Source organism: Macaca thibetana, chromosome 20 (assembly GCF_024542745.1).
Source record: "Macaca thibetana thibetana isolate TM-01 chromosome 20, ASM2454274v1, whole genome shotgun sequence".
In the NCBI taxonomy this organism is placed as follows: Eukaryota; Metazoa; Chordata; class Mammalia; order Primates; family Cercopithecidae; genus Macaca; species Macaca thibetana.
Genome location: NC_065597.1, coordinates 63,114,694 through 63,127,167, shown reverse-complemented (window position 1 = coordinate 63,127,167; position 12,474 = coordinate 63,114,694). Strand labels below are relative to the sequence as shown.

Sequence of the window (12,474 nt, the reverse complement as noted above, 5' to 3'; positions counted from 1 at the left end):
AGTAATAAAACATCCCACCATACCAATGGCACACATTACAGTTCCATGCAAGTGTGTGACAGGCAGCCTTCCACACAGTGCTTCAAGGGTTCACGCTCTTTCCATCTGTGGCTCTGACTTCCTCATCCCCATGGGTCCACTCTACTCCGCTGGCAGACAGGGAAAGCGAGTGAAGCATTGTATGGGGTGTGTGTATGAGGTAGGCCTGGAAGAGGTGCCTGTCACTTCATCTCCTGTCCCATTTGCTAGAACTCCATCGTGTAGCTGGATGGAACTGCAAGGCAGACTGTCTATCTGGGTATCTGGAATAAGGAAGTGGACTGAGTGAACTGCTAGCCAGTCTTTGCTACCACGGTGTAAAAGAGTTTGTGATGAAATCAACTTAGGAAAAGTTGTTTTTAAAACAGTTAGATGGGGGCTGGGAGTGGTGGCTTATGCTTGTAATCCCAGCCCTTTAGAAGACTGAGACGGGAGGACTGCTTGAGCCCAGGAGTTTGAGACCAGCCTGGGCAACATGGTGAAACCCCATCTCTACAAGAAATATGAAAAAATAGCCAGGCGGGTTGCAGCGCACACCTATAGTCCCAGCTACTTAGGAGGCTGAGGCAGGAGGATCCTTGAGCCCAGGATGTTGAGGCTTCAGTGAGCTGTGATCACGCCACTGCACTCTAGCCTGGGCAACAGAATGAGACCCCATCTCAAAAACAAAAACCAAAAGACAAAACAAAACAAAACAAAAAAACCCAGTCAGATGAATTACCTTACTGTGGAACATCTGAGGGCCTTTAGTGAACTATTGTGCACTGTGAATTGCTAAGACTGCAGGGAGTGAATGGTGTTTCTCATCCCGACTTAGAGACTAACGCTGTTTTGCTCAAAGAGCTTCTTGTGGCAAAAACATCGGTGTAGAGCAATAGGTCCAAAACCAAGTGAAAAGGGATGCGCGTGGAGGGGGAAAATGACCGGGTGTTGCAATGTGGATTTTGTGGGATGAGCAAATAGAGCTCTGGAAGTCAACATCAACAGAGAAGAGGCAGCCTCACAGTGCAGCCCCGGTGCCCTGCCCTGACTGTGGAAGTCACCATCCTGGCCCCCAATGAGCTCATCGAAAGAGGGATGTTGTTCACAGGCACTGAGAGGTCAGATAAGTTCATTGCAGTTGAAGGCATTAAAGCATTTTCCAAACGACTTCAGTACGTCATCTCCTGTGGGTCAGAAGCTGTGCTTTTCTTGGCATCATCTTCAGCTTCAAGATGGAGGACAAACACTGGCATTGTTGAGAAATTTCTTGAGAGCTCCAGGGAGCCTCTCTGCATCAGCCTGGTCTGATGCACTGGCTGGTTGGAAGTGCAGAAAACCAGTTTGAATGCAAAAAACCTCTGTTCTGACCATCTGGGTCCTTCGGAGCTGATGTGGGGTGTATAGTGGAGTCCAGATTATGCGAGCTTAGGCAGGGCTGCCTGAAGTGTGGCGGGAAGGTGGATGCTGGAAACACCCAAAACTCTACTCAAAGCCTGGCTCTGGCTTTGTTTCCTAACCTGTAAAGTGGGGACGATAGACCCCGCTCCAATGCAAATATGAATACAAATAACAACAACAATGGCGACGATTAATTGAACACTTACTACGTAGAAGGCACTGTGAGCTATTTTACATACATCATCTCTCATCCTTTCAGCAGTGGTTCTCCACCAGGGGTGAATTTGCCCCCCAGTGGACACTGGGCGATGTTTGGAAGCATTTTTGGTTGTTACAGCCAGGGGAGGGGTAGTGCTACTGGCATCCAGTGAATACAGGCCAAGGATGCTGCTAACATCCTACAGTGCATGGGACAGCCCCCACAGCAAGGAATGATCTAGCCCAAAGTGTTGACATTGCTGAGGTTGAGAAATCTGACTTTCGGGGATCCTTCAAGATTGTTTCACCCTTTCCCCATTTACAGATGGAGCAACTGAGGCTCAGAGACATTTTCTAACTTGGAGAAACCTAGACCTGAACCCACCTGATAACCACTGTTTACAATGCCTCTGCGAGCATGTGTGCTTGTGTGTGTGTGTGTGTGTGTACGTGCCATCCCCCTTCCTCTCACCATTCCTGTTTAGTGACCTTCAGCAAACTCCTCTTCCTCTCACGGTTGTTCCAATCCATGCTAATCATGAGAGTGTGCAACTCATGGTACTTTGAAATCAATAAGAAAGGCTTAGCTGGGTGTGGTGGCTCACGCCTGTAATCCCAGCACTTTGGGAGGCCCAGGTGGGTGGATCACTTGAGGTCAGGAGTTCGAGACCAGCCTGGGCAACATGATGAAACTCCATCTCTACTAAAAATACAAAAATTAGCCAGGTGTGGTGGCACACACCTGTAATCCTAGCTTCTTAGGAAACTGAGGCATGAGAATTACTTGAACCCAGGAGGTAGAGGTTGTAGTGAGCCAAGATTGTGTCACTGCACTCCAGCCTGGCAACAGAGTGAGACTCTGTCTCAAAATAAATAAATAAATAAATAAAACAAGTGAGACTTGGTCTCAAAAAAAAAAAAAAAAAAAAAAAGTAAACTGGCTTTCCATTTCCACTGATAATTTTAAACATTTCCTTATTAGATAATTTTTTTGTAAAAAAGAGGCAATGTGTGGCCGGACGCAGTGGCTCACGCCTGTAATCCAGCACTTCGGGACGCTAAGACAGGCAGATCATGAAGTTAGGAGATAGAGATCATCCTGGCCAACACAGTGAAACCCTGTCTCTACTAAAAATACAAAAATTGGCTGGGTGTGGTGGCATGTGCCTGTAATCCCAGCTACTTGAGAGGCTGAGGCAGGAAAATCGCTTGAACCTGGGAGGTGGAGGTTGTAGTGAGCTGAGATCGCATCACTGCACTCCAGCCTGGCAACACGCGATACTCTGTCTCATAATAAATAAATAAATAAATAAATAAATAAATAAATAAATAAAACAAGTCAATGTGGCAAAAAGTGTGAAGATAATATATTAAAAATACAAATTAAAAATGACTGCCATTTGGGAAATACGGTTCTAGGGGTGTCCAGGTGGACTTTCTGCAATGATTGAAGTGTTCTATTCTGTGCTGTCCAGTAGCCACATGTGGCTACTGAATACTGGAAAGGTGGCTAGTGTAACTGAGGCACTGAATTTTAAAATTTTTATTTTACTATATAAAGATAATGCAGCTCTTGGGTGATAACCATGATTGATAATGCATGCCTGGAATACTGTCTTTAGGAGGACTCAGAGGTCAGTAGTGCTGTGATGAATTATTAATGTCTGGTGTGGGTATGAGGGGGAACGTGATGCTGAGAGTGCCATTTATTGGCCATCCCTAGACTACGTTTTCTTAGAGGGTTCTTCTAGCTCTAACATTTCAGAATGATATATTCTTCCCTAAACCTTCAGTAGAATTTAGTACCCAATTAATGATCTGTCTAACCCAGGATGTCATGGAATTATTTGTTTCTGGTCTCTGTGTTTTTTAGAAAACCTCACACCATCTGCTCATTTCCTGATAAACATAGAGACTATTGATTAGAAGGCTTCACTTTAAAGTATTTACCCATATCTACATGCATTTGCCGGAAACTAATTATTTCAGGCTGGTGAGATGTGAGTCACCATTTCCTTTTCTCAAGAAAGACACTAAAAAGTCACCTCTTTAGAGGCAGGGGATCATCACCAACAGAAAAGGAAGGACCCCATCTGTTTAATGTGCGGCTAAAAGTGGGGTGCTGGAAATAACCTTTCTCCATGTGACCACAGAGTTGGGACAGGCTATCAACAGGCTTGGGCTGTCTTGGAGAGAAAGTCACACATTCTGCCATGGAGAACAGAGGCAAGGCATGGCGTGGAACACTCCTCCACCCCCCGCCATAGAAGCTGAATGTCAAGCACGTTGGCAGCTTTCCCCAGCCCTCCCCCAGTGTCCCTGCCAGGCACGGAAGGACGGGTCACAGGGCTGACCCTGGCTGGCATTTCAGACAGCTTTATAATTACACCATCCATTTTTCAACTTGCCAGTGACCTTTTGGTCTTCTCATTTGTGAGCATGTGAGCATGTGTGTATGTGTGTGTGTTAGATGTGTCTTCTTTCATCTTCGCCTGCTGCTCTCATCCTCATTTCCTTTTCTCTTCTCCTCTGGTCTTATCATTTAAACCACAGGTTGTTAGGGCCAAGTTGGTTTCTCTTTCCTTTCGCTTTATCCTATTATGGAATTATCTTGAATGAGCCCTGTCATCTCTGTGACCTCAGTTTCCCATTTGTCAAATCAAAAGCTTTGATTGGATCATAAGAATTGGTAACATTGGATTTTTTTTTTTGAGACAGAGTCTCGCTCTGTCCCCCAGGCTGGAGTGCAGTGGCGTGATCTTAGCTCACTGCAACCTCTGCCTCCCGGGTTCAACTAATTCTTCTGCCTTAGCCTCCCCAGTAGCTGGGGACTACAGGTGCCCACCACCACTCCCAGATAATTTTTGTGTTTTTAGTAGAGATGGGGTTTCACCATGTTGGCCAGGCTGGTCTCGAACTCCTGACCTTGTAATCTGCCCACCTCAGCCTCCCAAAGTGGTGGGATTACAGGCATGAGCCACTGCACCCAGCCAACATAGAACTCTTGACTCTGCCCACCATATTGCTGTCACCTGCTGTCACTGTCTTAGTCCAAGTCCTCATCGCCTGTCACCATTGGAACCAAGGTTCTGTCACTCCAGATCTGGTACCCTCACCCTTGGGCTCCCCTCCAATCTGTTCATGAACCTGAGCCAGAGGCATCTTTTGGAAATGTCCATTGGATCATGTCACTCCTCTACCCTCCTGGTACCTCCAAGCCCAGCCTCCCTAGCACGTCCTCTGAGGTGCATCATCAGGTCCAGCATCTGCCCACCTCTTGTCCCCACTCTATATCCCTCTTCTGCACTCTCCACCCTCCAGCCCTCCTGGCCCTCAGTTCCTCAAGCATGTTAGTCTCCCTCTGGTAACAGACATTTGTGTAGGTGGTTCCCTATCCTAGAACAATTGTTCTCTAACATGGTTGCACATTGGAATTGCCTTGGGAGCTTGAAAAAATCCTAATGCCCAGGCGTTACCCCAGACCATTTAGATCAGAGTCTTTGGAGGGGCAGTCTGGGCAACAGTATTTTTTTGCTTTTTTGAGACAGAGTTTCGCTCTTGTTGCCCAGGCTAGAGTGCAATGGCGTGATCTCGGCTCACCGCAACCCCCACCTCCTGGGTTCGAGTGAGTCTCCTGCCTCAGCCTCCCGAGTAGCTGGGATTACAGGCGTCCACCACCACACCCGACTAGTTTTTGTATTTTTAGTAGAGACGGGGTGTCACCATCTTGGCCAGGCTGGTCTTAAACTCCTGACCTCAGGTGATTCACCTACCTCAGCCTCTCAAAGTGCTGGGATTACAGGTGTCAGCCACCATGCTCGGCCAACAGTATTTTTAAAATCTCCTCAGATGACTCCAATGAGCAATCAAGGTTGTGAACCAATGGCCTAGGATGCCCTTTTTCCTTTCTTCGTCTCTTATTGACTCATCCCTTAGAGGCAATGTCAAAGTTTCATCTCTGGTTTCCACCTATGTCTAAGTTGGACCCCTTGTTATTCGCTCTCACAGGACCATGGGCTGTATTTTGAGAGCACATAGCTCAGTTTGCAATGACACGTGCATTAGTGTGATGTTTGATTACTGTCTTTCTCCCCCACTGTGGGACCAGCCTCCAAGACGGCACCCAATGTTCTCCACCTCCTGCTGTTACACCCTGTAAGGTGTGATCCCTTCCCACATTGTACCAGGCTTGGTTTCTGTGACCAGTTGCATATGGCAGAGGTGATGGTATGTCACTCTCAAGATGAGATTTTAAAACACGATGACTTCCATCTTGAAGATTCTCTCTCCCCTGGATCACTAACTTTGGGGGAAGCCCACCCCCATGTCATGGGGTCACGAGGACATTCAAGGCAGCCTATGGAGAGACGCGTGGTAAGAAACAAAGACCTCTGGCCAGTAAGGAATTGCAGCCAACCAAGAGCCAAGGGGGATCACCTGAGATCATGGATTCGAGAGCAGCCTGACCAATATGAGCCTGTCTCTACTAAAAATACAAAAATTAGCTGGGTGTGGTGGCACATACCTGTAATCCCAGCTACTCGGGAGGCTGAGGCAGGAGAACCACTTCAATCTGAGAGGCAGAGGTTGTGGTGAGCTAAGGTTGCACCACTGCACTCCAGCCTGGGTGACAGAGCGAGACTGCCTCTCAAAAAAAGAAAAAAGAAAAAAGAAAAAACAAAGCATAATGGGTGCTGCACAGGTGTCCATCACAGGTGGGTGGTTCCCATAGACACTAAGTCACCTTGGAGGGAGGTTACATTTGGGTGATCAGAAAGACTATTAATCAAGTCCGAGAGTCTTCTATAAAAGAGGGATGAGTCTTCGCCAGGAAATCGGTGGATGATTTCCATGAGAATTAGCCATTAGATATATCCCTGGCACAGAGTAGGTACCCGATAATTTGCTGACTGAATGTAGAAATGAGTGTAAAGCCTGGGCACAGTGGCTCACACCTGAAATCCCAGCACTTTGGGAGGCTGAGGCGAGAGGATTGCTTGAGCCCAAGAGTTCAACACCAGCCTGGGAAACATAGCTCCCTACCCCATCTCTACGTTTTTTTTTTTTTTTTTTTTTTTTTTTTTTTTTTTTTTTTAATTAGCCAGGTGTGGTGGTGTACACCTGTAATCACAACTACTTGGGAGACTGGGCGGGAGGATCACTTGAGCCCGTAAGTCAAGGCTGTGGTGAGCTATGATCAGAGCACAGCACTCCAGCCTGGGCCACAGAACAAGACCCTGTCTGTAAAACGCACAAAGGAAATGAGTGAAAGGCAGTGGAGGGCATGCTGGGGAACTGGGAGGCCCCCAGCTGGTTTATGGGCATCGAGGAAAGTGGCACATGGAGGAGGGAACAGCTTCTACTCAGAGGGAGTCGCAGACAAAGTAAAACGAGGAGTGAGAGGGGCTCAGGACTCAGAGGAGAGGCTGAGAATACAGGGGGATTTGTTTCACAGAAACTAGAGCTCTGGGGGCTTCAGAGGAAAATTGAGAGCAGGAGAGGCAGAAAGGGGGAAAGGAAGTGTTCTGTGTGGGTGCACAAGAACACAAGACTGGGCCCGGCACGGTGACGCACACCTGTAATCCCCAGCACTCTGGAGAGCAGAGGCGGGTGAATCACTTCAGGCCAGGAGTTCGAGACCAGCCTGACCAACATGGTGAAACCCCGTCTCTACTAAAAATACAAAAAAAAAGAAAAGAAAAGAAAAGAAAAATTAGCTGGGTGTGGTGGCACACACCTGTCGTTTCAGCTACTTGGGAGGCTGAGGCACAAGGGTCACTTGAGCTTGGGAGGCAGAGATTGCAGTGAGCTGAGACCGCACCACTGCACTGCACTCCAGTCTAGGCGACAGAACGAGACTGTCAAAAAAAACACAAAAAATGTAAGACTGGATTGAGGGATTAAGCTACAGTCTGCATACAGAGGAGGGATGATATGGGTTAGGGACATGGTGGAATGAGCTGTCCTCAGGGTGCCATATAAAATCCTAGAAGCAAACTGGAGTCCGGTGATTGGTCCTGTGTTTGGATGGAAAAGCAGAGATCATTGGGGTTGAGGAGTGTCTGTGTGAGAGAAAGAAAGAGAACCTGGAGGTCACCTCCTCTCTCCCTCAGTGGTGCATGGCTTTTATCTTACTGGTTTTCTGGAACTGAATGATGTGAACCAAGAAGAAAGTGTTGCTGTCAAATTGACATTTTCAGTCTGTAGTTAACTTTGTGAAAAATCTTTACCTCTCAATAACTCAATGGAATCCTGCCACAGGGGAACTCAAATTATTCCCCCACTCCTTTTTGCTTTTAAACAAAACATACTGTAAAATTTATTAGTATCAATGAATATCTGTATCCACACTAATCTTTTAGTTATTGAACTGTTTTCCTTTACGCTGGGTTTGATTTCATGACAATAAATGGTACCCAGGGGCACGATGGTTGCATTGGTTGTTTAATCTGAATTTCGGACGCCTGGCAAAATCCATGCCAATACAAACCATTAGCTTTAGAGCTCTTGACAGATTCCACTGGCGCCAAGATCGGCAAGGCGTCCAGGACGGAGACGAGCAGAGATGAGTTCCCAGTTTCTAGTTCCCCAGGATCTGATGTGATCACCTGTGGAAAAAGCCCGTCACGTACTGGAAAGGGGTTAAAATGATCAGCCCTGTTGGGGAGATGTTGCTGAACTGTCTACAGAACATCAAAAAGCTTGTTTTCTTCAATGATAATTAGAGCAGCTCCATGGGAGAGCTAGTTCATAAAGATGCTCCCCGTGAAACTGCTCCACCCACACAAACAAGCCAGACGCAGTGCTGTGACCAGAAGGGCAGAGGCCACCGCTAATTAGACATGACATCAGCATTTATACTCTCCTGACCAATTATATCGGAAGAAGTAAATAAAGCTAATGAAACTTTCCTTTCACCCAAGCTAGGAGCTGCGGACGCTCCGGAGGTGAGTAACGTTGGCCCAGAAATCCCTCTGTTGGAGATCTTTCGGGTAATATTTGACTTTATTGCTGGAATTCCTTGGAGAGAGAGAGAAAAAAAAATACTTAACTAAAGTGAATAATGAAATAAATAAACTTGGTTCCATTTGTCAGTGGAGACATAATTTGAGGATGAAAATAATTTACTTTCTCTTTTTTTGAGGGGGAGACGGAGTCTCACTCTGTTGCCCAGGCTGGAGTGCAATGGCGCAATCTCAGCTTACTGCAACATCTGCCTCTGGGGTTCAAGCAATTCTCCTGCCTCAGCCTCCCGAGTAGCTGGGATTACAGGCGCACACCACCATGCCTGGCTAGTTTTTTGTATTTTTAGTGGAGATGAGGTTTCACCATGTTGGCCAGGCTGGTCTCGAACTCCAGACCTCCAGTGATCTGCCCACCTTGACTTCCCAAAGTGCTGGGATTACAGGTGTGAGCCACTGTGCTCGGCTGAAAATAATTTACATTCCAGTGTTTGATTCCAAGAGAAGCAGACCTGCTTCTGGGTCTAAGAGAAGAAAGCCTGGGGTCCTATTTGTGAACACACTTTATCCCTTTTGGGTAAGGGAGTACATATGTCATTCCAACTCCCCCTGCCACAGAAGGCTAGAGGCTTGTTAGAGTGGAGAGGTCATGGGTGCTGGGACCACAATGCTCGGGTGTGAATCCCAACTCTGACACTCACACACTACGTGACCTTGAGCAGGTTCTCAATGTCTTAGGTCTCAGTTTTCTTATCTGAAAAATGGGAATAATAAAAATACTTACCTTGGTAGTAGGGTTGTTTTTAGCACTCAGCGAGTTCATACATGGGAAGTAATCACAATAGTCTCAGGCCACGTAGCTGATATCTCAGTTGTCTGCTCCTTTACAGACAAGAGGGAAAGTTAATTTTGTTCTTTTGAGGCTGCATTATAAAAGTTTGCTACTCTGCTATCAAATGTAGTGTTTTTTTTTTTTTTTTTTTTTTTTTTTGAGACAGCCTCACTCACTCTGTTGCCTAGGCTGGAGTGCAGTGGTGCAATCTTGGCTCACTGCAACCTCTGCCTCCTGGGTTTAAGAGATTCTCCTGCCTCAGCCTCCTGAGTATCTGGGATTACAGGCATGTGCCACCACGCTTGATTGACTAATTTTTGTATTTTTTTTTTTTTTTTTTTTTGAGACGGAGTCTGGCTCTGTCGCCCAGGCTGGAGTGCAGTGGCTGGATCTCAGCTCACTGCAAGCTCCGCCCCCCGGGTTTACGCCATTCTCCTGCCTCAGCCTCCCGAGTAGCTGGGACTACAGGCGCCCGCCGCCTCGCCCGGCTAGTTTTTTGTATTTTTTAGTAGAGACGGGGTTTCACCGTGTTCGCCAGGATGGTCTCGATCTCCTGACCTAGTGATCCGCCCGTCTCGGCCTCCCAAAGTGCTGGGATTACAGGCTTGAGCCACCGCGCCCGGCCATTTTTGTATTTTTAATAGAGATGGGGTTCACCATGTTGGCCAGGTTAGTCTCGAACTCCTGACCTCAGGTGATATCCACCAGCCTCTGCCTCCCAAAGTGCTGAAATTACAGGCATGAGCCACCCCAGCCAGCCCAAATCTAGTTTTAAGAACCCAGTCTGGGAGGCTTAGCACATGAGGAGGGGGACCATGGGCCCCTCGTGGATGCACGGCTGGGCTCTGTGCTGCGGGATGAGGCTGGAGAAACAAACATGTGATGTTTGAAGATGATCAATGCCGTGATTATCATGCAAATCCTCTGCACAGACACAATGGATATTGCAGAAGCATTTGGCTATATTCCGCCAAGATTTGTTCACGTATCAGTGCTAAGGTGTCAAGTAGGCTCATGTCAACCTGAAGGGAAAGGTACTATATTGTCCCCACTTTCTAGATGAAGAAACTGAGCCCCAGAAACAGGACACTACCTGCCCAAGGCCGTAGAGTCATTGAGTAAGCAGGAGAGCCAGCACTGGAACCCAGGTGGGCTAACTCCATCCCTTTAGCCCTTCTCCCTCCCTTTTCTCCTTCCTTTCTTCCTTCCATTTTCTTTCTTTTCTTTTTCTTTCCTTCTCTCTCTCTCTTTCTCTTTTTTCCTTCCTTCCTTCTTTTTTTTCTTTTTTTTTTTTTGAGACAGAGTGTCTCTTTGTTGCCCAGACTGGAGTGCAATGGCATGATCTGGGCTCACTGCAACTTCTGCCTCCTGGTTTCAAGCGATTCTTCTGCCTCAGCCTCCTGAGAAGCTGGGACTACAGGCATGCGCCACCATGTGTGGCTAAGTTTTCTATTTTTAGTAGAGATGGGGCTTCACTTTGTTCGCCAGTCTGGTCTCAAACTCCTGACCTCAAGTGATCCGCCTGCCTCACTCTCCCAAAGTGCTGGGATTACAGGTGTGAGCCACCACGCCTGGCCCATTTTTAAATGTATCTGTCTTTCTAGCATTTTCTCCATGTTAAGGAGGCCACCGATGGCGAGCCTGGGTTTTGATTTCAGAAACAGTAAAATGTGAAAAACAGGTGCATCTTGGAATTGAGGAGACGCACGCTGCCCTGGAGGTGGCGCTCTGCGCCCTGCCTGCTCACTGCAAGAGCAGCTCTTGGATGCGTGGATTGAAAACTTCCGCACTGTGCTGCCCATCTGGTGGTGCCAGGGGAGGTGCTCAGGTACGGCTGGGGGAGTCCAGGAGTGGGTGAGACGGGAGCTGGGCCCTGAAAGAAGTTTGGGCAGAGTGGGGGGCCAGGAGTTGTTCTAAGGAACATCACCAGGAAAAGGCCTAAGGAAAGCAGGCCCTGGGGAGGCGGCTCCTCCAAGGTGAGTCCCGAGGCCTTAGCAACTGAGAGTTGTGAGACACTGGGGCACAGGATAGAGGTAGAACCTGAGTTTCTGGTTTAAGGCATGTGGGTAGGGGCTGTAGCTATTTGTCAAGACAGGGACATAAAGACAGGCGCGGTGGCTCACACCTATAATCCCAGCATTTTGGGAGGCTGAGGTGGGTGGATCGCTTGAGCTCGGGAATTCGAGACCAGCCTGGGAAACATAGGGAAACCCCGTCTCTACTAAAAGATACAGAAATTAACCAGGCATGGTGGCTGGTGCCTGTGGTCCCAGCTACCTGTGGAGGCTGAGGCAGGAGGATCGCTTGAGCCTGGGAGGCGGAGGTTGCAGTAAGCTGAGATCGTGCCGCTGAACTCCCCCCTGGGGTACAGAGGGAAATCCTGCCTTGAAAGAAAGAAAAGAAAAGAAAAGAAAAGAAAAGAAAGAGAAGGTGCTTTGGGAACAGAGATAAATTAAAGTTTGGAAATGGTGTGTGTGAGTTGTTTTGGGGACACCGTCATGCTGTCCAGTCAGCGGAAGTTCATCTTGTCTTAAAATCATTCTGTGTGGGAACCGTCATCACATAAACAGTAATGACGGTGATTGGTGCTCGTCAGGTTTCCCAGGAACGTCAGAGAGCAGAGAAGGCTGCCCGGGACACAGGACACCTCAGTGTTTAAGTTGTCTCATAGGAGACAAAGGCTGCTCTCTGTTTACCAGCGCCAGGCACAGGGCGCGGTACCTCCTCCACAAGTCTTTGGAATGGATGAACAATTGGAGGGAAGGTTCGCAGTGTTGGGTTGCTGAGCAGGGAAGCCTTAAATCCAGAAAGCCTCATCTGCTTCACAATGAAACACAGCACAGAGGAAGCAACAAGGAGGCAACACACATTTACAAGGAGGGCCAGGTCCCAGGCCAGGCAATGAGGATACAGTGGCTATGAAGACACTGTTCCTGCCCTCAGGGTACCATGTTGGATCTCATCCCACGACAACGTAAGAGAACAGGAAAACCCGGACCTATAGGGTAGATACAATACCGTATCATTTTAATAGCTTTTCACACCAAAATATGTGGTTTAAGA

General features: G+C 47.7%; 1 long non-coding RNA gene across 1 annotated transcript; it reads right to left on the bottom strand.

The window, feature by feature from the left end:
- Window positions 1–8,043: 8,043 nt before the first annotated feature.
- Window positions 8,044–9,693, bottom strand: LOC126944552 (uncharacterized). The gene is made up of 2 exons (XR_007722101.1): window positions 9,364–9,693; window positions 8,044–8,637 (listed from the first exon to the last, which is right to left on the bottom strand). It is a non-coding gene; the product is annotated as an uncharacterized LOC126944552 (long non-coding RNA).
- Window positions 9,694–12,474: the final 2,781 nt, after the last annotated feature.